At 50.3% G+C, this 27,702-nt stretch overlaps 1 long non-coding RNA gene across 1 annotated transcript; it reads right to left on the bottom strand.

The window, feature by feature from the left end:
* Positions 1-243: 243 nt before the first annotated feature.
* On the bottom strand, positions 244-27,068 carry LOC148108244 (uncharacterized). Its single transcript, XR_015728088.1, has 3 exons — positions 26,781-27,068; positions 26,317-26,456; positions 244-2,268 (listed from the first exon to the last, which is right to left on the bottom strand). It is a non-coding gene; the product is annotated as an uncharacterized LOC148108244 (long non-coding RNA).
* Between the last annotated feature and the right edge of the window lie 634 nt (positions 27,069-27,702).

Genomic DNA, 27,702 nt, shown 5'->3' with positions numbered 1-27,702 from the left:
CGAAACCGTGTTATTCCAACTTTTCATGTGCACCTTTGACGCAAGTGTCTTCGTGGTGATTAAAGCCAGCGTTAGGGTCACATCAGTTTTACTCCTAAATTGAGTTACAGCGTGTTTTGAACCTATGAATGTTGCTCCGACTGAAAATGTTCTATCTGAAGCCACAGGACGCATTCACGACTTCAGAAATCCATAGGTGCATTTCTTTCCCTGCCCCTTCCCAGGAGTTACCAGTTACTGCTCACAGCCACCCACCACTGCTGCCCTGTTTTCTAAAGACATCTTTGAAAGGCTTCTTAAAACGTCAGCCACTTGGAATCATGGGGCCAATTGCCAAGAAATAATGGCTAATTCTAGGTTAAATTTCTTTGCCTTTTTTTTAAGAACTCCCAACTTAATTTCCATCCATCTTTTTTTTTTAAGATTTTATTTATTTATTCGACAGAGATAGAGACAGCCAGCGAGAGAGGGAACACAAGCAGGGGGAGTGGGAGAGGAAGAAGCAGACTCATAGCAGAAGAGCCTGATGTGGGGCTCGATCCCATAACGCTGGGATCACGCCCTGAGCCGAAGGCAGATGCTTAACCGCTGTGCCACCCAGGCGCCCCCCACTGTACCACCCAGGCGCCCCTCCATCCATCTTTTTATTTTTTATTTTTTATTAAAGATTTTATTTATTTATTTGACAGAGAGAGAGAGACAGCCAGCGAGAGAGGGAACACAAGCAGGGGGAGTGGGAGAGGAAGAAGCAGGCTCATAGCGGAGGAGCCTGACGTGGGGCTCGATCCCAGAACGCTGGGACCACGCCCTGAGCCGAAGGCAGCCGCTTAACGACTGCGCCACCCAGGCGCCCCTCCATCCATCTTTTTAACACTTACTTTGGTGCCTCTTCTACCATGTGCATGATACTGGGTGCAATCACGTGTGTGTACAATTTACTATTCCAAAATCCGCTTGTATAGGGAATCACGTTGAATCTCTTGCTGACAAAATGAGACTGTGTGCACTCAGAAGTTTTGGAGACCACTACTGGAAGCCGTGGATCCTAACCTCTGTCCAAACAGATGCTAATTCTGGCTGGAGCTTTCTCTAGTCCCTGGGGTCAAGCAAGACAAGAAGAACATGTAGTCCATGCTTCAATTTGAAGAACTCTCTTTTAACCTGCGATTGTAAGCCCGCAGCATCTTGGCAGCTAACATATCGATGCGAGATGATGGTCACAGTACATGGCAGCTGCCTTCTTCATATTTTTAATTGCTTTTCTTCTCTGTCTCATTGTTTATCTTCAGGTGAACAGCTAAAGTCATCCAGTGCAATGAATGAGAAGCTCTGGGGCTCCTCATCTTTTTTCTTAAATTTCAGCTTGTTTGTACAAAATAATTGGGACATCAGCCCCTCCCCACCCAGCCTCCTTCTGAGAAGACTCAAATACAAAATGACATTTCTTTTCCAAAGTACAGTAGGTAGGGGGAGAAGCCACCCTGTCCAAAAAAGAAAGAAAGAAAGAAGAAAAGAAAAAGAAAAAAGAAAAGCCCCTGTCACAGGGAGGACTCGCGGGTGTTAAGTCAGTGGGCCCTGGAGGCTGGATTTGAACCCAGGTCTGTCTGGTGCCAGCACCCATGGACCCATAGCCCCATTGCCCATCCAAAACATTGACAGGAGGCATTCAGGCAGGGAGAAGTGAATTTGTAACCACTCCACACAGATTCACAAATGGGTCAGGAAGTGACCTCAGAGGGTGGAGGGAACTTTCTTTTCCTTTTCATATAAAAAGAAAGAAGAAGGAGGGGAAGGGGAATAACCTGAAAGAAAATTGTCTTTTCATCAGCATTGCCTCAACTTTTTATCCCGTGTTCCTCACCAGTCCTCAGTATGTACATGTTTTTAGGTTTTTTGTTTCTTTTTCCCATAACCCTCTTCCACTGGCTAGCCCCAGGGCTCAGTGGACCATTAGGCCCTTGGTGCTTCTGTTTCCCTCTCTGCAAAATGGGCATAATAACTGTACCTGCCTCCCCAGGCAATGATGAGGGTTAAATGCAAGAAGCTAAAACAGGCGTCCAGCTTCACCCGTCAGAGCGGACTGTTTTAAATGTTGTCATTGGAAAGAAGGAGGACCTGTGGTGTAGCAGGAAAGTGTGGACTTGAAGAACAGGGAGACCTGGGTTCAAGCCGCTTCCTTACTGTGTGTCCTTACACTGGTCAGTCATTCTCTCTGGACCTCCAGTTTCCCCATTATTCCTTCCTTTGGGGTGTCCGGAATAGGCGAATCTATAGAGACAGAAAGTAGGTTAATGGCTGCCTGGGACTGAGGGCAGGCAGGTACTGGAAGGTGATGACTAAGGGGTACGGCATTGCCCTTTGGAGTGATGGGAAAGTTCTAGAACTGTGAAGACGGTTGAACAATGCTGTGAATATACCAAAAGCCATTGAACTGTACATTTTAGAAGGACGAATTGTGTGACATATCTCAATAAAGCTGTTAAAAAAAAATACCTACCTTAGAAAGTTGTTTAAGGCAAGGTGGTGGGTAACACAGGGCTGAGCACAACACCGTGCTTTCGATAAGTAATAGTCATGGTTACGCAGTGGGCCTTCCAAAGCTGAGCCCCTTCTCCCCAGGGCCCAGTGAAGCCCCTCACCCCGTCCCAGGGAGCGTTCTGGCCTAGCCCTCCACCCCCAGAGCCAAAAATGAGCAGAAAACCCCTGAGAGCCTTTGCGTTCGGTTTCCTTTCCTGACATTGTTCAGAGAAGTGCATGTCCCCTGGGGACAAGCCCCGTCCCAGCTGCTGGCTGGCAGGCCTCTGTGAGAGGAAGTACCACCCTGAGCCAGCTTCCAGACCTTGTCAGGGTTAGGCCAGGCCTAGCAGCTGGCGGGGGGGGGGGGGGGGCAGAAACCTCTGCTATTTTGTTTCTCAGCTTTATCGAGGTATAATTGTTGTACAAAGCTGCCCTCAATTAAGGTCTACAAGTCGGTAAGTTAGGACATACGCATATACCTTTGTTACCATCATGACAATCAAGGTGACAGATCCGTCCCCTCCAAATGTTTCCTTGTGTCCCTTTGTCATTGTGGTTGCTTTTTGTGTCATATTGTATATGTGTGTGTGCCAAGAACCCTTAACATGATATTGGCCCTCAATACATTTTTTGATGTGCAATACATTATTGTCAACTGTAAACACAATGCTGTACAGCAAAGCTCCAGAATTTACTCACCTTGTGTGACAGAAACTTTATAACGATTGCACACCTCCCCATTCTCCCCTCCTCCCAGCTCCTGGCAACTATCGTTCTATACTCTGCATCTAGAAGTTTGAGTCCTTTAGCTGTCTCCCAGGAGAAGAGTCAGGCAACCGCTGTCCTTCTCTGCCTGGCTTACCTGGCTTAGCACACAGTCCTCTGGGTCCATCCACCTTGCTGCAAATGGTAGGATTCCCTTCTTTTAAAAGGCTGAATGATACCGTGGTAGGTACATATGACATTTTCTTTATCCGCTATCTATTGGTGGACGTTTAGATCATTTCTGCATCTGGACTGTCATGAATAATGCTGCCGTGAGTATGGGAATGCAGATTCTCTTCACGATCCTTCTTCAGGTTTTGGGGATATGTATACCAGAAGTGGGATTGCTGGAGCATGTGGTAGTTCTGGTTTTAATTTTGTGAGGAAACTCCTCGCTGTTTTCCACAGCTGCTGCCCCAGTTTGCATTCCCACCAACAGCGCACGAGGGTTCCCCTCTGCACAGCCTCGCCAACACCCGTTACCTTTTTTTATACCAGCTACTCTAACAGGTGTGAGGGGGCTATCTCGTTTTGCTTTTGATTTGCATTTCCCTGGTGACTAGTGATGTGGGGTGTCTTTTCACATACTTCGTTGGCCTTCTGTATGTCTTCTTTAGAGAAATGTCTGTCCAAGTCCTTTGCCCACTTTTAAATCAGGTTGTGTTTTGTTGCTGTTGAGTTTTGCTGCTGTTGAGTTGTCTGCTGTCTAAACTGAGGCTGGCTGGGAAGAGCCTCTGGTCCCATGGTTTTTCTTCGGGCTTCTCAAGCCTTGGGTTCCTGCTGGGGCTCATGTATTCATTCAACAAACACTTGCTGAGTGCCTTCCAGGAGCCAGGCACTGCTGGGCTCCAGGAAGGCAGCAGTAATCATCCAAGTCCCACCCCGGGAGTGCATATTATAGATGGGGAGCCGGGGGGGGGGTTGCTCCAGAGTGAGATCGAGCAATTTCGAAGCCCAGCTCCACCCCTCACTGTCTGCATGTCTCTGCCCAGAGCTGCCAGGCTCTGTGAGGCTCAGTTTCTTCATCCGTATTAAGGTTGCTGTGGAGGAGCGAGTCAGCTAATGCGTGTCCAAGTCCTGGGCACCGTTCCTGGTGAAGTGGGACCCCAGCACTGACAAGGCAGTCATCACTTTGTCGTGGACACAGGACACACTGTCCCTGCTGTGCTTAGAGCTGGCTGCAGCTGCGCCTTCCCCAGGCCTTCAGCCTCGTGTAAAATCAGGAGAGACCATTAAAACCAAGAGCTACTGTGCAGGGGCAGCTGAGAATGCAGGACCTGGAGGCAGACAGGCCCAGGTGGGAATCCTGGCTCTGCCACTTTCCTGCCTCGTGTCCCCAGGAAGTGACTTGATCTGTGCCTGTTTCCTGAGCCCCTGCCTCTGAAGGCTGGAGCCTAGGTCAGAATGTGTTCAGCTTCCGCAAAAAGGCTGTCTTTAATGTTGTTGGAAGTCCAGGAGGGGTTGGGGGGAGAGCACAGAGCAATCAGAAGTTCAAGGACATCAATGGGATGAAGATTCTTTCCATACCTGCCACTCCTGGCAGCCGGACCAGAAAGGGGAAAGCAAGAAAGAAGGAAACTGCCCCCAAAGCCTGCAGCACGCTTCTCTCCCTTATCATTGATCGGGATCGGGTCACTGAATTAGAACCCTGGGGATCTGCATTTTAACCACCCCCACCTCCATCCCTTAATTCTTTTGTGCTCTCTAGTATGGGCACCAGGGCCTTCCACTGAAACAACAGGGAAAGAAACACTCGACGAGCCTTTTCGGAGATGGAAAGCAGTCCGGACACCTCGGGCAGATACACCAAGGTATAAGCCATAAAGATAAAGAGGTTTTACTGGCAGATTCCAGAAAGACCACCTCATCATGAGTTCCTTTGGGAGAGGGAACATTGATTAACCCTCCCCCCATGGAATCCAAGATAAATTCTCCTTAAACACCAATTCAATAGATCACTCACTCAGCCCACAAGCATTTACTAAGTACCTACTATGCGTCAGTCAGTTAAAAAAAAAAAAAGCCTACATGCCTGTTAAAATGGCTAAGCTAAGGACAGCTGACAATACCCAGTGTTGGCGAGCACGGGGAGCAGCTGCCAGGAACGCAAAACGGTGCAGCCCCCTCGGGATACAGCTGGGCCGTTCCTAAAAAAGGCACACGTACGCTGATCATAGGACCCAGCAAGCCCACATCTAGGTATGGACCCAAGAGGAATGGAAACCTGTGTCCGTGCGCAAACCTGTCCGCAGGTGTCCGTAGCAGCGTTATTCATATTCACTGAAAACACGAAATGACCTCGATGCCTTTCAAGTCGTGAAAAGATAAACAAATGTGCACACACCGAAATGGCCCGCAGCGATCAGAGGGAATGAACCGACAGGCACAGCACCGAGGGTGAGCCTCAAACACGTTACTAAGTGGGAGAGACCAGAACCCAAACGCTAAGACGTCAGATTCCACTGATGTGACATTCTGGAAGAGGCAAACCCAGAGAGGCAGAAAATAGATCACTGGCTGCCGGGGGCTGGGGGCCGATTACAAAAGAGCACAAAGGAATGGAGGGGGGGGTGATGGAATTGTTTTATATTTTGATTGTAGTGAGATTACACAACTATATGAATTTGCCAAAACTCATATACTGTATACCCAAAAGGGTGAATTTTACTGAGTGTAAATCATATTTTACTTTTAAAACATTATAATAATACAGATGATAAGGCCAAGGGGGGTTGAGGGAGAAGGAGTAATGAATGCAGGTTTGGGAGAAGAGGGTCAGGAAGGCTTCCTGAAAGCAGTGAGTGTCTCTCTCCAACCAGTGAAAGATGAAAGGCGTCAGCTGAGTGGGGACAGGAGGACAGAGGGTGGTGGCAGACAGCAGAGCAGCAGGGCTGACACGCTCTGGGCAGGGTGTAGTTCTCCTAGAGTGAGGGGTCTGCGGCCCCGAAAGAAGGCACGGCCTGACTCACACAGGGTCTCCTGAGACTCGCTAAGGCATTTGGACGTTACCTGGGGGCTATGGGGAGCCACCGCAGGTGCTAGAACAGAAGAGCGATCTGGAGGATTTCCGGCTTGGAAAATCTATTGTGTGAGCCGGGGAGAGTGGGTCAAGGGAGCCAGGCCGAAGGCAGGAAGACTGGTCAAGACGTTCTCTCCTCCATGGTTGTGCCTTCTTGGCACAGACATTCTGTGGCTCAGACGTTAGCCACACACCTGCCGTGTGCCAGGCACTGTTACCGGAGCTGGGGACGGACCAAAAATCCCTGTGGCTCTTACATTCTAATGGGGAAGACAGACCACAAACAAGGAAGCAGATTCCCAAGGTCATCCCAGACGGCAGCGAGCGCTGTGACAGAGCAGATGGGTATAATGGGGGAAGTGAGAGGGAATTTAGATAAGGCAGTCACGATGGCCTCTCAGAGGTGACATCGGAGCAGGACCTAAGGGGGAGGAGGAGCCCTAAGCGAGGACCTGGAGAAGGAACTTCTCAGCTGCAAAGATCCCAAGAGGGGGGCCTGGTCGTTTTAGGGGAGACACAGTGGATGCAGAATCCCTAAAAGCCATGAGGGGGGGTGCAGCTACACCCTCCGAGGGTGTCCCTTCTAGCAGAAGACGGACAGAGCCTTCCCCTCGAGTGGCTGCTGCCTTCCGTGCCCCTGCCCCACATCCTCTGTAGTTTGGGGGAATGATAGTTTATGGCCCCAAATGTGGAGAGAACAGCCTGAATCCAGAAGGGCGGTTTTCCTCCTTGTTCTAAAGGTCACAGCTGTTGCCACTGTAAACAGTGCCCGTGTTGACAGACTCGCACCAGCTCCAGAGACAGGGAGACTGAGGACACACCTGGAAAGGCCAATCTGGATTTTTCAAACTTAAAAAAAAAAAAAAAAAAGGCCCAAGCAAGCAAACACTCTTTGGTGTCTGGTGACTCATCTGTTGCTGAATCCTCCCTGTCACCAAAGCTGGCCCTGCCCAGCTCTCTCCCTGTGTGTCACCTCCCTCGGCCACACAGCAGTGTCCACAGCGGACATCTTTCACTGACTGAACCTTGGCCTCCGGTCTGCACCGGGCTGCCAACCAGCCAGCCAGACTACCGAAGTGTAAGGGACCACCCCGTCAACGACAAGGTGACTGCTGCAATGAGCTCCGTTAGCTGGGTGGCTTGAAACAGACATTTTTCTGTCGTAGTTCAGGGGGCCAGAAGTCCCCAGTCAAGGGGGGGTTCCCCCCGGAGGCTCTGAGGGAGAAGCTGCTCCACGCCTCTCTCCTCGTGCCCGGGGACTGCCAGCAACCCTTGGTGTCCCCTGGCCTGTGGACGCATCCCTCCGGTCTGCGGCTGTCTCGTCACATGGCATTCTCCCTGTGTCTCTCTGGGTCCTCTCTTCTTTTCCTAAGACACCAGTCACTGAATTTTGGACTCATTACAACCCACTATGACAACGTAACTTGATGACATTGGCGAAAACCCTAGATCCAAATATGGTGACATTTTGAGGTTCCTGGTGGACGTGAATTAGGGGTGGACACTATTCGACCCAGTACACAAGGTCATAAACAAGATGGAGAAAACCGGGCTTGCCACGGGCCACTTACGGAACGGGGATTACCAGAGCACTCAGCTAGCAGCTGGAAAGGTAACTGCCAGGGGTGAGGGTGAGACCCCCCCCCCCGGACCCCACATGCCTGGGTAAAAATTGATGGTGGCTAAGTGGCCTTCTGAGGAGAAGGAGTCCATTCAAAAGCCCGCCGTGGGAGACTCTGTTTTCCAAAGACACACCTGCCCTTCTGCAATGTGACGTGGACGTTCCTGCATTGAACCTGGTCAGTCTTTGTAACTTTGTGTAATGGCTCCGTAGAATGCGCCAGAAGGAATGATGCATGACAGCTTCTGCCTGGCTCAGGACATATGCCCTAAGAGCCCCAAGCTGACTCAAGAAGACCAGCGCCCCTGAAGCCCCCATGTGGAGAGACTGCATGGACTCCACGCAGAGACAGGGAGAGTCCCAGGGAGACCCCGCTGCTCCAGGCCGCTCTCTGGTCCCAGCCCAGGCACCAGACACAAGAGTGAAGAAGTCTTTGAGATGACCGCAAACCAAGTCAGCATCTGCCCCCAACTGTACGGGAGACCCTGAGCCAGAACTGCCCACCACTCCCTCATTCCTGGCCCTTGGACACCATGATCGATTAGCAACATGTACTGTGGTTTTAAGCTAGTAAGTTTTGGAGTAATTCATTACACAGCAATAGATCATTGATACGAGGAGTTTGCTTTGTCAAGTGGGCTTGTAGGTTTGGGGCAGAGCAGAATTGTCCAGAGCATCAGAAGACAGGAAGGGCTCTGTCGTCGGGAGTTCTCCCTCTTTGCCCATCTCCTGCGGCCTCTTCTTCCTCCTCTCCCCTACCTAAAATCTGAACAAGTATTTGGAATGTCCATTTGAAGGGACACTGTATGATCAGCCTGCCTTGGTGGTGGTGTATTCCAGTGTGACCATTCCCGCCATCAGGAAGCCCCAATCTGCCCTCTCGCTCTTCCCTCTACCTGACAAGCTCTGTCTCACCCTATAGGACTCAGCTCATTGTGTTATGGGGAAGGGCAAGACAAATTTTACACACACATTATTTAAACTAACAGTTAAGAATCGCTTTAAAAAGGTAATAGTGATGGGGCTCAGTCAGTTAAGCAACTGACTCTTGATTTTGGCGCAGGTCATGATCTCAGGGTTGTGAAACCGAGCCCTGCGTCAGGCTCCACGCTCGGTGGGGAGTCTGCTTGAGATTCTCTCCCTCTTCCTCTCCCTCCCGCTCTGCTCTCCACCCCCACACACCTCCACTCACATGCACACTCTCTCTCTAAAATAAATAAACCAAATAATTAATTTTAAAAATAAAGAAAAAAGAATAAAAAGATAATAGTGACATATATATACATTCGCCATTACTCTCAAACACATTAAAATTAAGAGGCATGAATGATTAGAAAGAAACACAGATCGATAGAGACGTGATAAACATCGCGGAGGATCATAGGTGGCAGGACGCTTGCTGTCCAATTTGTTAAACTTTTCTGTGTGTTCTAAAACACTCATAATAAAACGTTGGGGAACTAAAAAGAGCAAACAACTGCAGAGCAAATACGAAGGGCCAGGTACGGTCCTAAAGCTTACCATCTGATAACTCGTTCAGTCCTCAGCCCAACCTCGGAGGGAGGTTTGATCATTACCCCCATTTTATTAAAGACGAAGCTCGGCATGCAGAAGTTCAAACCGTGCCTAAGGTAAGGAGGCAGGTAAGGGACAGAAGAGTGAAGCCAGCCAGTCAGCCCCAGCACTGTGCACCCTTCGTGATTCCAACATAACACCTCTTACTCATGCAGTGCCTTTGTAATCGGAGCAATTGTAATTATATAATTAAAACACACTTCTATTAAACAAAGCTTTATGCCATTCTTTGTGGCTGCCCAGTGAAACCTGCCCTCCCATGCCTGGGGCATCCCCACTTATGAGGCTACACCTTAGGGGAAGCCAGAGCCTTGCTTTCCCAGACTCCCTAGCGGCTGGGGTGCAGACAGTCCCCATCTGCCCCGTCAGGCAGGTGCAGCAGCACCAGGCTTGTGTTTGGAAGCTGGCAACCGGAGACGCAGGGCTCCGAGGGCATCTACCCGGCAAAGGCAGTGTCGTGGACACCGGCGTCCAGCAGCAGCAGGACCAGAGGCTGCGAGGTCTGAGCCCAGCAAAATCAGCTGGGCTGTCTCCACTGGGCCATCCAGTGCCTGGTTTTGCTTTGCTTTGGGCAGCATACATTCCAGACTTGGATCTCTGCCCTTCTGGAAAATACACAAGCCAGCCAACATCCTTCAGCCAATTCCTTGTTTTGGCTGAGGCTAGAGTGGGTTCCTGCTCTGCGTCCTACAACTACTGGATACGTTGTATCTTCTGGGTGATTCCTAAGGGTACAAAGAAAATTGTGTTGACTTAAAAGACTGGAAAGAAGCTGTTGACAAGAGCTCAGTAGAAAGGATAATATCCTACCATTTAAGGGGAAATTGATGTGTATATGTATGTACGGAGAAATCACCAGGAAAGTGCTAACGGTGGCTATTCCTAGCAAGGAGTTGGGGTGTCTGAGGGCAGGAAACTTACATTAAACCTTTAGAATTCTGGGGGCGCCCTGCTGGCTCAGTGGGTGGAGCATGTGACTCTTGATCTCAGGGTCATGAGTTCAAGTCCCACATTGGGTGTAAAGCTCATGTAAAAAAGTCCTTAGTCACTAATACTCAAAGCCGATTTTAGAATTCTGTATCTATGCAAATATTACCCGTCAAAAAAGAAATACATAATTGAATTGATTAAAAGAACAAAAAAAGGAAATATGATTAATTATGAATCATGATCTCTTAGTGGTTATTTTTCCACCTCTTTATACATTTCTGCATTTTTCAAATACCTCAGTAAATATCTTAATAATCAAGAAAAAAGGTACAGTGGAAAAGAACTGGAGCCTACAGAATGGGGCAGGATATTTGAAAATCATATATCTGATAAGAGACTTGTACATTGTATCTAGTCTATAAAGGAATCTTATGACTCAAAAAGACACATAAACCAGTTAAAAAGGGGCAAAAAAATCCAAATAGACATTTTTTCCAAAGATGATATACAAATAGCCTATAAAATACATGAAAATACGCTCAACATCCTTAGCCATCTGGGAAATGCAAAATGAAATCACATGAGATACCACTTCATGCACACCAGCGTGGCAAAAATAGAAAAGACAGTAACGGGTACCAGGCTGGCTCAGGTGGCAGAACACACGACTCTTAATCTCAGGGTCTTGAGTTCAAGCCCCGCATCGGGGGTAGAGCTTACTAAAAAAAAAAAAAAAAAAAAAAAGGCAAGTGTTTACAAGAATGAAGGGAAAATCAGAACCCTCATAGACTGCTGGTGGGAATGCAAAATGGGGCAGCTGCTTTGGAAAATAGGATGGCAGTTCCTCAAAAGGTTAACCATAGGGTTACGATATGACTCAGCAATTCTGCTCCAAGGTGTAGACCCAAGACAGCTGGAGACACACATCCACGTGAAAAGTTGAACATGAATGTTAATATCAGCATTGTTCATAATAGCCAAGTGGTAGACACACAAGGCAGATGTCCACCAGCCGATGGGTGGATAAACGAAATGTGGTCTGCCCATATATCTAGCAACAAAAAGGAATGAAGGATTGACACCCACTACAACACGGATGAACCTTGAAAACACCATGCTAAGAAGCCAGTCATGAAAGAGCACATACGTATGATCCCATTTACCTGAAACATCCAGAACAAGCAAATCTATAGAGACTGAGTGTGTGATTTTAGGTGGTTGGAGAAAAGGGGAAATGGAGAGTGAATGCTTAAGGGGCAGGGTTTTCTGTTTGAGGTGATAAAAACATTCTAAAATTGATTATGGCGATGTTTTCACAACTCTGTGAATACACTAAAAACCATCGAATGGTACGATTCAAGTGAGAGAGTGGTATAGTATGTGAATTGTATCTCAATAACGTTGTTTTAAAATGTTAAAAAAAGAACTGGAGGGAAATGTCCAACAATGGCTTCCTTCTCTGAGGCTTCCTCTTTTCTCTTGGTTTTGGGGTATATGTGTGCTGTTTCCAGGGCTTGGCACAAACTGGAGCCCCGCAAATGTTTATGGATTGAATGGATGAGCAAATGACAAAAGGATGGCTAGAGGCATGGATGAATGGTGGTCACTGGCCTCCAAAATGGCCCCCAATGAGCCTCATCTTCTGGGATTTAAGCCCCTGGGTTGCCTCCTCCAACACGAAACAAGGGTTGACTCTGACTGACAGAATTCTGTGGAAGGGACAATGTCTGATGTGTGAGGCTAGGATATAAAACAGCATTGCAGCTTCTGCGTCGGTCCCTTGGGCTGCTCTCTTAGGAGGAAGCCAGCCGCCATGCTGGGAGGACACTCAAGCAGCCCTCTGGAAAGGCTCATGGGGAGGGGGACTGAGGCCTCTCACCAATAGCCGGCACTAACTAGCCAGATGGTCCTGAATCCTTACCCTCAGAAACCATGATAATGAATCATTGTTATTTAAACCATGAAGTTTTGGGGCCAGGGGGCAACAGATTACCAATGGAGATTTATAAAGTGATGGATGGATGGGTGGGTGGAGGAAGGAAGGAAGGAAGGAAAGGAGGAAGAAAGACAGATGGAATTTTCAATTTGGGTCTTTCTCAGAGCTTTCTTTTTTCTTAAACTCGCCCAAAAGTAAAGGAGATGCAACTACTCCAACTTGACTCTCTTTTCAGAACTCGCCATCTCAGCAGGGTTTCAGGCGCAGCAAACAGCCATGCCCAAAAGATGCGAGGTCACACACTTCCTACCACATTTCCTCTCCCTCGCCCAAAGTAGCAGCAAGTGGAAACAACTGGGATCTCTTACATTATTTCAGAAAACATGTGTAGAGGACTGGTATGCCTGTCCCAGGCCTGGGCTCCAGGTCCCAGGGTTCCCAAGACAGATTAGACTTGGAACAAACTGCCAAGGAAGCAAGATAAGGCAGTGGGGTCCCTGAAAGAGCGATGCTCTGCTGTGTAGACACATCTGGCTGAAAATGCAGCTCCCTTGCTTGGGCAACTCAACCTCTCTATGCTTCATTCCTCATCTGTAAAACAGAGTCATCTGCGACTCTTCACCAATATTAAAGAGAGGTTCACATGGGACCTGGGCCTAGGAATCACCTTCCTTCTTTCCCTGACTCAGCTCTCTGCGTGTCCTCCCCTGGCCCGTGAAGGTGGATGGCACCGTCCTCTGCACAGGCTCTGGGGTCGGATGACCTGGCCTGGGCTCCAGGCTCAGTTCCTTCACTGTGTGACCTAGAGCCAGATACTTAACCTCTCTGTACCACAGTCTCTTCACCTGTAAAACCGGGATAATAGTAGCTGCCTCATAAATTTGTTGTGAAGACTCAAGGTGGTAATCTTATAAATCACTGTCACGGAATCGGTACCCACGATTGCTGGCGATACTAATAGGGACCAGCGGCAAACTACTACCGTCCCGCTAAGTTCTGTCTGAAGAGCAGGACGGATAGTGGCAAGTCATCCAATTGGCCCTCCAGGGGAAATGCTGCCCAGCCTCCGGCCTCCCTCACTGTCCCTGGGCTTGGCAATCCTGTTCTTTATCCTGCTGGGATAGTGATGGCGCTACCACGCGGCTTTAGCACCAACCTCTGAAATCCCACTGCGCCCCCGGACGAGCCCATCTGTGTTTCCAGAAAATGCTGTCACCTTCCCTGGTCTCCCTGGAAACACACTGTGTCAACTGGCCCGAGTCAGGGCATGGGACAGAGGAGGGTGGGGCATGACTACACTCATAGCTGGGGTCACCAGGGGAGTGATTGTCTTTGGATGAACTTTGTAGAACATTCTTTTCCTAATGGCATGGTGCTCTGGAGAAGAGCACAGTTTTAGCGTCCCTGAGGGGGGTTCTCCAAGCTTCTGTAGGGATGGCTTTCAGGAGCTGAGAGCAGGTATTTCAGTTAAAGCTGTAAGCGGGGCCTTGTCTCCTACTGAGAGCCACGCACCTGCTCCGGGCAGCACCACCCCACTTGCCCAGACCACCCACACATTTAGCTCACCTGACCCCCGACCCGTGCAGAAGGGCAAGGGAGGATTTCTAGCCTCACTTTACAGATCAGGAAACAGAGGCTCAGGGAGGCCAGGCAGGTTGCCTAAGAACACACAGCTGGTTCTTGCCCTTCCTCCCTTTCCCTCGCTTTGTGCCGTTGCCGGGACGATGACCTTTGTGGAGCTCATTGCTTCTGACGTAGGCTGGGAAAGTCAGCTTGACTCCCAGGGCAGAATTCCAACGGTGCGCTGTGTGGGACATAGTAGGTGCTCAATAACTACTTTCAAAAACACTGTCCTCCCTGGGGCACCTGGGTGACTCAGTTGGTTAAGCATCTGACTCCTGGTTTCAGCTCAAGTCACGGGCTCAGGTCATGGGCTCAGGGTTGTGAGGTCAACTGTGCATCAGGCTCCAGGCTCAGTGGAGTCCGCTTGAGATTCTCTGCCTTTCCTTCTCCCCCTCCCCCTGCTTATGCTCTCTCTGTCTCTCTCAAATAAAAAAATAAAATCTTTAGGGGCACCTGAGGGGCTCAGTGGGTTAAGTGTCTGCCTTTGGCTCAGGTCATGATCTCAAGGTCCTGGGATTGAACCCCACGTCAGGCTCCCTGCTCAGCCAGGAGTCTACTTCTCCCCCTCCCTCTGCACCTTTCCTGCTTGTGCTCTTTCTCTCATTCTCTCTCTCTCTCTCTCTCTCTCTCTCTCTCGCAAATAAATAAATAAAATCTTTAAAAAATAAAATAAAATCTTTAAAACAAAAATCCACTGTCCTCCCTTTGAGTATAATCATTATTTTTAAAAATAAAAAATAATGGTAACTATTTTTTAATGACTACGATGTGCCAGGCATCTTCTACGTGTTATTCTACTTAATCTTTGTGGCATATTTTATTTAATGCCCGGGACAGATACGAGGGCTCCTTTGGGGATGTCTACAAATATTGAAGACAGGCCTGGTTTTGACAACGCCAGGGAGAAGCGTGAGGAGTAGTGGTCCCCGTTAGTGAGCTCTGCCAGAGGGCCCTGCTGAAAGCCCTTCACTAAAACGGATGCTAGTGACAGTGAGTGCTGACTCCTTACCAGGTTCTGGATGTTGATAAACCGCGAAGAGACATGCACTGCTTTGCGCACTTCCAACTCACCTACCACCTGGTACGAGGTGAAAGGACCAGAGAAGACAAAATAGGAAAGGGACGAGGATGGCAAAGGAAGAGAATGGGAAGGGGTGTGGGGCAACCCGGAGGCTTCTGTCCCTTCCTGTCAAAGGCGGAGGTGGCAGAAACTAGAAGTCAACCGAGTTGACTTGGGTCGACCTCAGGCATGGTCTCTAAGGACCAAAGTCCTCAGCCCGCCAGGTCTTGCCTTGACCTTCCTCCTGGAATCACCCCAGGCCAGTAGAAGCGGCTCCCCCTGGGTAGGGATGCGCCGGGGACCCAGATCCCGCGAGCTTGGCCAGGCGGCACCCGCCTACCAGCAGGGCCTCCCCAGAGGTGGGACTGTCCTGGCCCCAGCCGTTGAGCCCCAGCTGCTGGCCCAGGGACGGGGGTAATCTCATCTCCACAGCCACCCCTGACTAACCGGAACCCTCCAGCTGACTCTCCTCAAGATGAAAGTGCCAAACCACTGCTCCTTTCATCTCAGCCCAGAGCGCCGCTTCCCCATCCCTGTAATCATGCCTGTGGGCGGTCCTCAGGGACCCTCCCAAAACTCAGGGCCCAGACTGGCCTCAGCCACGGAGAATGGCATGATCAAGGTCAAAGGAAAGAAGAAAGGGCTCTTCTTCACCCGCGCCCGTGACCGCCTGTGGGCCCGTGTCCTTGGTTTTCCCCTCGGGTCCGGGTTCAGGTTCTCCCAGAGTTAGTCTGAGGCATTACTTCCTCACTTCTGTTTTCAAGAGGTGAAGCCGTGGGCAGGGAAAGAGAGTCTCCCTCATGGAAGAGAGAGTCCCAGAGACCTGGAAAAGGGGGGAAAGAAGTCGAAGTCCTGGGGAGGGAGCAGGGCCAGCTCCAAAGGGATGCTCCATGCAGGGACCAGGCTGGGGTGGGGCCATGGAAGGAGTGAGATGGTGGAGCTGATCCCTGGAAGAACAAGGAGCTAACAGTTCCTCGAGCTTCCGGTGTGCCAGGCACCGTTCTAAGTATGTACTCTCAGTACCACCACGGCCCCACAAGGCAGCTGCTGCTCTCATCCCACAGTACAGCTGAGACACTGAGGCACAGAGGCTAAGTGACTTGCCCAAGGTCACCCCATTGAGAAGTGGCAGAACCGGGCTTTGAACCCACGATGTCTTGCTCTTGATTTCATATCTCCCCGTCCACAGTGTGGCCAGAGGGGCTTCCCCAGTGCTTGGGTCCTACTTGAAACCCCAAGACTTTGGGCGGTTCCTCAAAAAAGTCAAACGTAATTACCATATGATCTAGAAATTCCACTTCTAGGTGTATACCCCAAAGAACTGAAAGCAGGGACTCGGACAGATATTTGCACACCCATGCGTGTAGTCCTATTATTCACGACAGCCAGGACGTGGAAGCAAGCCAGGTGTCCCCTGATGGTTAAGTGGATAAGCAAAATGTGGTTTCAACATACAGTGAAATAGTCAAACATAAAAAGGATGGAAATTCTGACCCATGCTCCAACACGGAAGAGCCTTGAGGACATTATGCTAATTGAAATAAATCAGTCACGAAAAGGCCGATACTGTAGGATTCCACATAGAAGAGTCTCGGAGGGTGGTCAGATGGTCAAGACGGAAAGCAGAGGGGTGGCTGCAGGGGCTGGGGCAGGGGTGGGGAGTCATGTTTAGCGAGGACAGACTTTCAGTCCAGTTAGACGAGAAAGTTCTGGAGGTGGGTGGTTGCACGGAAGTGTGATTGTCCTTAATGCCACAGAACTGTACCCTTCACCATTAAAGATGGTTCATTTTATGGTACATGTATTTTACCACAACCAAACAAGCCATGACCCAGTGACTGACCTTGATGTCCTACCAAACTGGCCAGGTGGGGTGGGGAGGCTACAGGCTACCGAGGACGGGTGACGTTCCTTGTCAACCTAAGCTGGAGGGCTGTGCCTGCTACAGCTGGAAGCCAGGCACTGCTGGGACAGGTGGAGGTGGGGAACAGACCGGGGTAGCTGTGACCGGCCTCCCTTAGCAGGGGCTGGGGGGAGCGGGGTGCACCCTGGGTGGCTCAGACCCGCTGCAGGCTGTACTCAGCCACAAGCAAGAGACTAAACCCTTGCTGCGTACCAGGCTCTCTGCTTAGCGCGAGACATACAGCACCACGTTTACTTCTGCAACCTTTGGAAGTGTTTTTATTTATGCCCATTGCATGGATGGGGAAACTGAGGCCCAAGAAGAAAAGCAACCTGGCCAAGCTGACCAGCACCAGAGCCAGGCCTGGGACCCACATTTCTCAATGCCCATCTTCTTCCCAGGCCACATCTCCTCTGCCGGCAGGGGGCACTCATGGTTGAGGTGCCCAGGGCGAGGCTGGGGCTTCTACCCACAGCCTGGGTCCTCACCTCCCTGGGCATTCTGAGGGGTCTGGCTGTCTGGGCAGGAGTCCTGAACTTGGGCCACGCCCTCCATGGAAGTTGCTGGAAGCAGATCCAGCCCCTGTGGGGCCCGAAGGGAGGGTGGGCAGCCACAGGGGGCCGTGTTTTCAGTCTGGTGGAGGGAGAGCTCAGGAAGACCACTCACCGCCCTCCCGCTCTGCTCTCGGGGACTCAGGGAGGGCCTGCAGGGGGAGGGGACGGAAGCCCAGGTGGAGAAGGGCCCTCGGCCCAGCCGGGCGAGCCCTTCCAGGACAGACTCAGAGGCGTCGTCGGCCGCTGCTGGGATGGCTGCCATTAGTGCGCCACAGCTGCCTCCACCCCAGGGAAAGAGGAAGTGGTCAGAAGCAGCAAGAGAGAACCTTCAAAGAGGACGTGTCCCAACTCCTACCACCCCCTCCCCTCGCGGGAAAAGGGGCCACCACCAAGCTGGCCCTGTACTTCTGGGAACCTCCCACCCAGGGAAGTCAGGGAAAGACAGAACCTGCTTTAACCCCATAGTGACCTCCTGAAAACACTCTAGAGTTCTGAGGGCCTCCAGGCCTCCAGCCTTGGGGATCCCTGAGGTCCAGGGGACAGTGGGAGCCGCCAATCTAGTGGCCAGCACTCGGCAAGCTCAGAGCTCATGAAAAATGGAGGAGCGGGGCATCGGGGTGAAGAATGTGCCTCTGGAGTTGTGGGTTCAAATCCTGCCTCTGCCGCTTCTTAGCTCTGGGGTCAGGGCCAGGTTGCTCACCTTCTCTGGGCCCTAGTGTCCTCATCGGGAATGTGGAGACCACCAAGTCCTTACCTCTAAAGACTGGTGAGGGGGCGCCTGGGTGGCACAGAGGTTAAGCGTCTGCCTTCGGCTCAGGGCGTGATCCCGGCGTGATAGGATCGAGCCCCACAACAGGCTCTTCTGCTATGAGCCTGCTTCTTCCTCTCCCACTCCCCCTGCTTGTGTTCCCTCTCTCGCTGGCTGTCTCTATCTCTCTGTCGAATAAATAAACAAAATCTTTACAAAAAAAAAATAAAGACTGGTGAGAGCTCAGTGAGGCGTGAGCTGTAGGGTGCTAAATGCAAGGTCTGCTGTGCAGACGGGTCTGATAAATGACAGCTGCTCCGAGGTCAGGGGACTCTCTGAGGCCCTGGGGCCCACAGCGGGCTGGCAACAGGTGGAGGCTGGGCCCAGGGTGCATCCAGAGAAAACCAGCCTTACAGCGACTGCAAATGGAGAGAGAATCAGAAAAATCTAAAGGACAAAATGGGTTTGATGATGGCTTGATGCCCGTCTCTCCAGAGGTCCACTCAGAACTCTCTTCGAGGCAGAGTCTAACCCCCAAACACCTCCAGGGAAGGAGGTACCGTCACCAAAACAGCACAGCACGAAGGGTCGTGGACACTCGCGGGAGCTGAGCCAGAATCTGCTGCCTTGCCCCCACGCAGATGTCATTTTAGCTGTCTGCTGCCGCCAGCGTCTTGAGCCTGCCTCCCACGAATATCCGTGGCTGCTCCAGCCCTACGGTGCCACAGCTGTTCGCAGATGCTGAGCTCGGTCATAAGAAGCAGTCAGCAGGGCTGGGACCTGAGCGAGGTGAGCCAGGTGCCTAGGGTGGGAGCCTGAGAGCGAGTGCCTCCTTCAGTCTTGTGCCTCCTTAAATCATCTTTTCCTTTTAGGGTGTCCTCTGGGCCCCTCACTCACTTCACCCTCTCCAGACCTCGGCAACCAGTCTCTGGTTCCCACTCCTCCCTCTCTCAAAGGGTACAACGACCTCCACCTTCAAACTATCCACCAAGAACCAAACAGGACGCTTTATGAGAAGATCCTAGAAATGAAAGAAAGGAAGAAATGGGAGCGACGCTTTGGGCAGGAGGCTCCTTTATTCCTCGGAGCCCTTCATGTCCCAGGACAACCCGTTCCATTAAGACTGAGACCATCCTCTGCTTCAAGTCCAGCAACCTCTTATCCAAAATCCCCCCCCCCCAGGAAGCATTGGAAATATAAACAGAAACTCTTAGAGACATGGTGCCAGAAGTTTACACGCATTTTGTGTGACAAGAGACCAAGGGACAGTAATATCTTAGCAATTCCCATGAAAGGAAACACAGTTGGCCAACTTAAAAAAAAAAGTAAAAGACAGTCAACCTTACTATTTCTCCGAGACATGAAAATGAAATGCTTTTTACATTTGAATCAAATAATTTGCTTACTTTATAAATTGCTACGTTTGTTCAAACATGTAGATCTCTGTGTATATGTATGCTTACAGCTCCTTTTTTCCCCTCAAAATGGGATCTCTTTTGTTTAACAACGTATTATGGACATCTTTCTAGGTCAGCAAATCTAGCAAACGTCATTGTCCTTGGTTTTGTTCCATGGGCCGTGTGGATGGCTCTACCGGTGGCTTGTTTATAGTTCTGTGTCTTTGCTTCTCTTATAAGCAGTGCATTTTTCCCTATGTATCTTTGAACACTTGGGTGAGAATACTCACAGAAAAATAATATTTTCCATTGTGAACGCTGGATCGCATACCAAAACATATACATACGTTTTAAAATTGGACAGAAATGTCAAAGTGCCCTCCAAATATTTCACTGTTTGACTTGACAACAATATCCTTCTATTACTTTATTCTTTTTTTAATTAAAAAGGCCACTGTGTTTAAGATGACAGACATAGTAAAAAGCAGCCCAGATGTGCTCAGGGAAGAGGCTCTTTGGCTCAGTTAGCTCTTGATCCCCCAAATAAACCCCCGAACCACTTACGCATGAACATGTAAATCAAACCCATGCTTTGGGGCCCGGCCTTGACTTCTGTTTCCTGCCTGGAGCCCCTTGTAAAAGCAAGGGCAGGAAGGCAGCTGGGCTGAGCTTCAGTGAGCATCCAGAGCCTGGAAATCAACCCCACCTTTGCCTTCCCACCCTAGGGCCTCTCCTGCTATAGCCAACCCTCAGAGCTTGGGGAGGTCACCTGCAGGAGGGAAGGAGCCAGGCTGGGTCACCGGGAAGGTCTCAGTTTCCATCTCAGCTCTAATAGTGTCTCACTTCACTTGTCTGACTTCAGACAAGTTGCTAGGACTCTCGGATCCTCAGTTTTCCTAATCTATAACATGGGTCCACTAAAACCTGCCTGACTCACTGGAGTGTGAGGAGGAGCAGATGTGGGAAAGGATGTGAAAGTAACTGGTTTTCCTTCCTTCTGTTTTGGGTTTCCCAACGGGTCTACAGCTGGGGAGTAGGGGAGCCCAGTCTGGGGTTTTCTGACCACAAGTGCTTTCCCAGAAACAGTCTTCTTCGAAGTTATTATTTTTTTTTTATCTGAACAGGTTATACATGGACATGATACAAAATTCAAAAGGTCTAAAAGGGTAAGTGTGAGAAGCAGGTCCCTTTTCCACTCCTGATCCCTCCCCCCAGGTCCCTGCCCCAGAGGCAGCCTTTGTCTCCTCTTTCCTGTGTCTTCTCTCTGCGTGTTTTGTGCATTCCTACCTCTGTACCTTGCTTAAAAAGAAAAATCTTGCCAGTGTTTCTGGAAGCTTTTCCCTCATCAGTGCATATGAAGCTTCCTCGTTTGTTTGTTTTCATGCCTACTTTTTACTTTGAAAGTTTCAATACTATAAAAAAGTTGCAAGAAGAGGAACATGAATCACCATATTTTTAAACGTGGATTCACCAATTATTAATACACGCCACCTTTGCTCTATTTCTCTTTTTTTCTAAACTGTCCAAGAGCCCAGAGTTAGTTCAGAGGATATCTACTCAGAAGGACATTCTCCCACATAACCATAATACAGTGATCACACTCAGGAAAGTCAACATTGATACAATGCTATTATCTTGTATATAGCCCATAATCACATTTCCCCAGGTGTCTAATTAAAATATGACTTTTAAGAATCCAGGTTCCAATGAAGGACTGCTCAGTGCATTTAACTGCCATGTCTGTTTAATCTCATTCAATCTCCCAGCCTATTTTGTCTTTTACCACATCAACATTTTTGAAGGTCTAGGACAGTTTTGCAAAATATCCCTCAGTTTGGATTTCTCTGATAGTTTCCTCACAATACACTTAAACTTTTTTTTTTTTTTTTGCAGGAATGTTACATGGGTGACATTACACCTCATTATTGTTAATGGCACATAGTATCCCAGTGCATTACAATTTATGTAACTTGTCCTCTACCTGTAGAGGCCTAAGTGGTTTCCAATCATGTTTCATCAACAATGCTAGAGTGAATATTCTGAAACTTTTGTCATTTTGAAACTGTCTAGTGTGTGTAGGATAAATTCCTACAAGTGGAATTAAGTATTGCACCTACATAAACAGCCCTTTATAGAGGATATACGTATTAATACTCCCACTAATACTGTGTGAGGACGCTTGCCCCAGAAGGCTGTCTTATTTTTTAAACTTGCTTCTCACTGTGTCCTGGCGAGTAGGGTCACACATCCTTGTCAAATCTCTGGATGCCAAGATTTCCTTACATTTCCCTACATTTTCCCCTGGAATTGGCAAGAAATCCTACTTTCCAAAGACAAAGTCCCAAGTGCTCCAGAGGAGCACATTTAAAAAAAAAAAAAAGATTTTATTTATCTATTTGAGAAAGAGAGAGAGCACGTGTGCACACAAAAGCTAGGAGAGGAGCGGAGAGAGAGAGGGAGAAGCAGACTCTTGACTGAGCGAAGAGCCTGCCTTCGGGCTTGATCCCAGGACCCAGAGATCATAACCTGAGCTGAAGGCAGAGGCTTACCCTACTGAGCCACCAGGCGCCCCTGGAGCACAATTCTTGCTCCTAGTTACAAAACCCATCCATATGCTCTGTAAGCTCGGATCCAAAGGAAGGAGGGATTTGTTAAGCAAGGAAGGTGTGTTAAGCACCTTGCTAGTTGCTTGGTGGATGTTATCAAGCCTGCCAAGTGAGAATGACTAATTTGCCCATTTTACAGATAAGGAAACTGAGGTTCAGGGAGGTTACAGCTGGTTTACTCGTCTGATTCAGTAATAACCGACTCAGTCCTGATTGCCATCACAGAAGCGAGTATAGGTCTTATTCTCCACCCACCGCTCCCCCCTCCACCCTGTGTTGGTGGTTGCGAGACAGAAAGAAACAAATCCTACCTATTCACTCTAAATCTAAAAATTGTTAACCCCCAGCCACCGCGTTAGGTTAGGGTGAATCATCTCCGCTACCAAGGCGGGTTCTCAGATCCCTTGAAAACTACTTGCCCCAAAATGCACCGCTCTCACGGACTCTTCCGGCTTCGATGGACTACATTTCCCAGAATACAGTGCGCCCACACTCGCTGGTTCACTCCCGCTCCAGTGTTTCCTGTGTGTTACGGTCTCTGTGGAGGGAGTGGGTTACCGAGAACGGGAGGGGCAGCTTGGAGCTGTCACACACATCCCCCCACGTGGCCCAAAGGCATCCGGTGGGAATAGATGCCACACTTATAAGCTAGGAGACGCAGGGGAGGCCCGAAAGCACTTTCCACCTTCCTTCAGCCAGCAGGCTGGCTTTGTTAGTGGCCGAACACCCCCCCCCACCCCACCGGGAGCCATGGGTTGAGACTCTCTGACCCACTTTAGGGTTAGTAGAGGTTCTTTTAGGATCCTGCCATTCACTTCACAGTTGAGTGTTCTAGGGGCCGTGAGAGCCTGTCCTTTATTCTGTGACATCATGTTGCGCCAGAAGCATACCCATGTTTTCCTTCCTTGAGGCACCCGTTCCCATCCGAGCAGAGAGGAAGGAAGCACCTTTAATATGCTATCTTGTTCCTACCCACTGTTGCCCCCTCCAGCGAGTTAGGCTCACTGTAGCCAGGGCAATCTTTGAAAGTTAAATCACTCCCTCGCTTCACATTCCATGGCTCCCCATTGCTCTCAGGATCCTATGTCATGGCCCGTGAGAGCCGACCTGTCCAATTTCACCTTATTCTACTCTCCACCCCATAAATCCCCCCAGCCCCACTGGTCCTGGCTCCTGGAATGTGCCCTGCTCCCTCTAGCCTCACGGCCTGTGGCCATACAGGTGCCTCTGCCTGGACTGCGCTACCTTCTGCTCTTTGCACGGCTTACAGCTGTCATTCTGTATCACTCAGAGTCCTACCAGGAGACAGAAGGCGCTCCGGTTCTTTTAACAGAGAGAATGTAAAGAAGGGTCATTTAAAAAGGTATCATGGGTTGATGGTGACACAGAGCAGTTAGCACTCCCACAGCTAGAGGAACAGAGGAAGCAACAGACTACGAAAATTTAGAAGGTGTGGGGAGGCTAATGGTGGGCTCTGGGCCCCTGAGGGGCTGGCCAGCTTAAACATCACCTCCCTGGAGAGGTGGTCCTGATCCTGGTATCCCCCTGCAGAGCACCCCACCTTTCCCCTCAGAAGGCTGTCCATAGGTAGTAATGCAGTGTTTGTGTGTACTGGTGTCTGTCTGACCTCGGTCTCCCCACCGGACCCCCAAGAGCAGGGATTAGGCACCTTGTATATCATTGCGCTACGTGCCCCCCAGACACTCTGTTGACAGAATCATTTCTCAGGGACAGTGCACTGGGAGTCCCTGCACTGGCTGGACCAGGACTCTGCCATTTATCTAAACTGTCTGTGAGGGGCACCTGGGTGGCTCAATCGGTTAAGCATCTGCCTTCGGCTCAGGTCATGATCTCAGGGTCCTGGGCTCGAGCCCCATGTCAGGTTCCCTCTCAGCGGGGAGTCTGCTTCTCCTGCTCCCTCTTTGCCTCCCGCCACTCCCACTCTCTCTCTCAAATAAATAAAACCTTAAAAAAACAAAACCAAACTCTCCTTGATTTTGAACCTGCTCTTTGCCCAGGACGTCACTGAAACTGGTGACCCTGAGGAGCCGAGAGAGGCTCCTGGGCACAGGACCTAAGGTGGTGCTCCCTCTGGGGTCATGAAGGTGCAGGGTCAGCCCCCGAGAAGGAGCTTAAACGCCAGGCCCTGGGCCCCTCTTGTCTCACTGTAAACACTGGGCCCTGCCTTGAACATGGCCTGGTACCTACCAGGGGCTCAGGAAATAGGCGTTGAGTGAATGAATGGGACCTCACCTCTGGTTTCCAGGATACCAGCCCACTCGGATTAATTAATTCTCTAGGTCATGTTTTGACTGAGAAGGCCGAGACTGACTTAAACTGCTCCCCCATGGTACATTTTGTATTATGGGTTTTTACAATTAAAAAAAATGTTTTAATGGAACAAGCTCCCCCCTCCCCCAGGTAATAAACCATGTGGTGCACTGGGAGGTGGACTACCTGGCCTCACACTGAAGTGAGTTCACCTCCAGGCTGTGTGAGCTTGGGTAAGTGTGATGACCTCTCTGAACCACCATTTCCTCACCTGTAAAACACAGCGAAAGTAACATCAAAGCCCCGGCACGATATGTGGCACATCGAGGTACTTTATACACATCTGTTTCCTCTTCCTTTTAAAAAAGATTTTAGTTATCTGAGAGAGAAAGAAATAGCGAGAGACAGCACGAGCAGGAGGCGGGCAGAGGGAGAGGAGAAACAGCAGGGAGCCTGACTCAGGGCTCCGTCCCAGGACCCTGGGGTCATGACGCTTAACCTCGTAACCGACTGAGCCACCAGGCGCCCCCAAGTTTGTTTCTCTTGTCATGAGCTCCAATCACAGACCAAACAGAGAACCTCCCTCTGACTCCCTGAGAGAGTGGGTCATTGGCCTAGTGTGGGGCTGGATCAAAACCAAGGCTGAGGGGCCTGGTTCATGGGAGAAGGGGGCTGCCTTGGGGGAACCTCTCTTGCTCTCACTCTAAGCAAAGTGTACATGGATCAGAACTCTTTTCAAACTTGCTTAAGTAAACTGGAGACTTTATTGTCTCACCTATTGGGAACTATCTTCAGGTCAGGCCAGATCCAGGGGTTCAACAGACCTTCAGCAGGGTTGTCTTACTCATCACCTCAGTGACTGGGCAGTAGGGTGCACTGACTGCTCTTGGCTTGACTCACATGTCCCCTAGGGCAGGGCGGTGTTGGTGACCGTGATTGATAGCCCCACTGAATCAGCTCCCCGAGGCAGAAGCATTGATGTTACCGGAAGAATGGAAAAGAGTAAGGTACGTGGTAAACCTTACTATCTGCCACACACCGTTCTAAGCGCTCCTGCTTGTTAGCTCATCAAACCCTCCCAATAACCCGACACAGGAGGCATCAATTTCATCTCTCCCCATTTTACAGATGAAGAAGTTGAGGCACAGAGTGCCTCCGGTCAGAGTTACTGAGAGGCAGAGCCCGCATTCAGCCCCAGACAGTCTGGCTCCAAGTCCAACACTGTGCCACTTCCTCATGTCGCCTCTCCCTATCAGACAAGTAAGCAGAGATGGTCACAACAGGGGCAGCCCCAGAAGGAGGCCCAGCACCCTCCTGGAGCAGTACGGAGAGCAGCTGGGACCGCAGGTGGCCCAGCCTTCCGTGTCTCTACATCTGGAAAATGCGGGGAGCTCTTAGAGGACTTAGCACAGTTGAGAACATTCCTAGGCTCCAGCCCAGAGGCAAATGTCCTGGCTTGAAGAGCCAGATGCCAGCTTTGCCACTGCCATAAGCTGGCTGTGTGACTTGGGGCCAGTCACTGCCCCTCTCTGGGCCTGTTTCTTCCACTTATAAATGAACAAGTTGAGCCTGACCCCCCACCACTGAGGGTTCTCTCCGGGGAAAAATTGGGGATGAACTGCTCCAACTTGTGGTTGGCCACAAACTGCTCTGTCCCCAGGTGCTGGGAAAACAAGGTGTCCCCCGCCCCTAGCACAGCAGTGGCTCTGAGCCCCCGGAGGGACTTGGGCCAACTGTGAACCCTGCTTCCTCTCCCACAGCCACCCTTCTCCCAAGGCTCAGCTCACTCACCATTGCTGGGCCTGCCCCCAGACAGCACCCCGCCTCGACTGTGTTCCCGCTGCACCTTTTCCATCTGGTGGCTTAGCCTCCTGCAGGCATCACGCACTCGTGGGGCAGTGGCTCTCAGCTGAGGTGGTTGTGTAGGGTTTCTGGATTTAGCAAATAAAAATGTAATCTTTGGGACATAATTAGACTACAAAAGTTATGAGCCGCTTAACTGAAATTCAAATGTATCTGGAAACCTGCATTTTGTCTCACAACCTTACCCCAGGGGACATCTGTCATGTCTGGAAACATTTTTGGTTGTCAAAACTGGGGGGTTCCATTGGCAACCAGTGGGTTGTGGCCAGGGACACCGTTCAAACCCTACTCTGCACAGGAGTGCTCCACCATGAGGAATAATCCTACCCAGGGTCAGTAGTGCCAAGGCTTAGAAATTCTAGGTGCTGCCCAAAGCTAACACACACACTTACTGCGATCTCAGGGACTCGTCAGAGGCAGCAGTGATCGTCCCCCTGACATGGGTGAAACGGCCCGTTCAAGGTCATACAGCCGGCAAGGAGCAAAGAGAAGTCCTCCACCTGTCTGCGCCTTCTCCTAATAGACTCATCTGTTCTTCTAGACATGGAAGCCACGAAATAGTGGGGGAGGGGAAGCATGTAGAGCCTCCCAGGGTCTGCAGACCCCCAGGGAATGGCACTGGGCCCTGGCCCCTCTGGGCTTCCTTACAGGTTGCCAAGCGAGTCCTGGGGAGGGAGGGTCCCAGACACTGCCACCAGGGGGCAGCAGAGGCTTGGAAATGAGTCCGCACCCGCCTGGCGTGCCCCTGGAGTAACTGGCTATTCTTATAGGCTCCCGGGTCCACCTCCAGAGATCCTGAATCAGGGGGGGTCAGCCAGGCTCAGCAGGCATTGGTGGTTTTTGTTGAACAGCTACCAGGTGATTCGAATGTACAGCCATGATTGAGAACCACTGGTCTGACCTTGGTTTTCATCCCTGAGAGTTCATCAGCATCACCTGGGAGCCATAAAAATACCAACGTGGATCCGAGCGCCACGTCCACGGGATGATGTTTCCTTACAGACAACGGAAGGTTATTCAGCCGCGGAGGGATGAAACTCCGACGTGCCCACAACGTGGACGAGCCCTGCACGTCGCTGTGCTAAGTGAATCAAGCCAGTTGCCCAGGATTCTACTCCGATGGGGTCTAGAGTGGCCGAATTCAGAGACAGGACGTGGTGCTCGCTACGGGCTGGCGGACGGGGGAATGGGGAGTTGGTGCTCAATGCCCAGGGCTTCAGTTTGGGAAAATGAACATTTTGGGAGGTGATGGTTGCAGCACAGTGTGAATATAGACTCACTGCCACTGAACCACACACTCGAAAACAGCTGCAA

Source organism: Ursus americanus, chromosome 21 (genome assembly GCF_024610735.1).
Source record: "Ursus americanus isolate L20-20 chromosome 21, mUrsAme1.1.p, whole genome shotgun sequence".
Classification (NCBI taxonomy): Eukaryota; Metazoa; Chordata; class Mammalia; order Carnivora; family Ursidae; genus Ursus; species Ursus americanus.
Note: the sequence above shows the minus strand (reverse complement) of the source record. Positions and strands in the feature narration are given on the sequence as shown.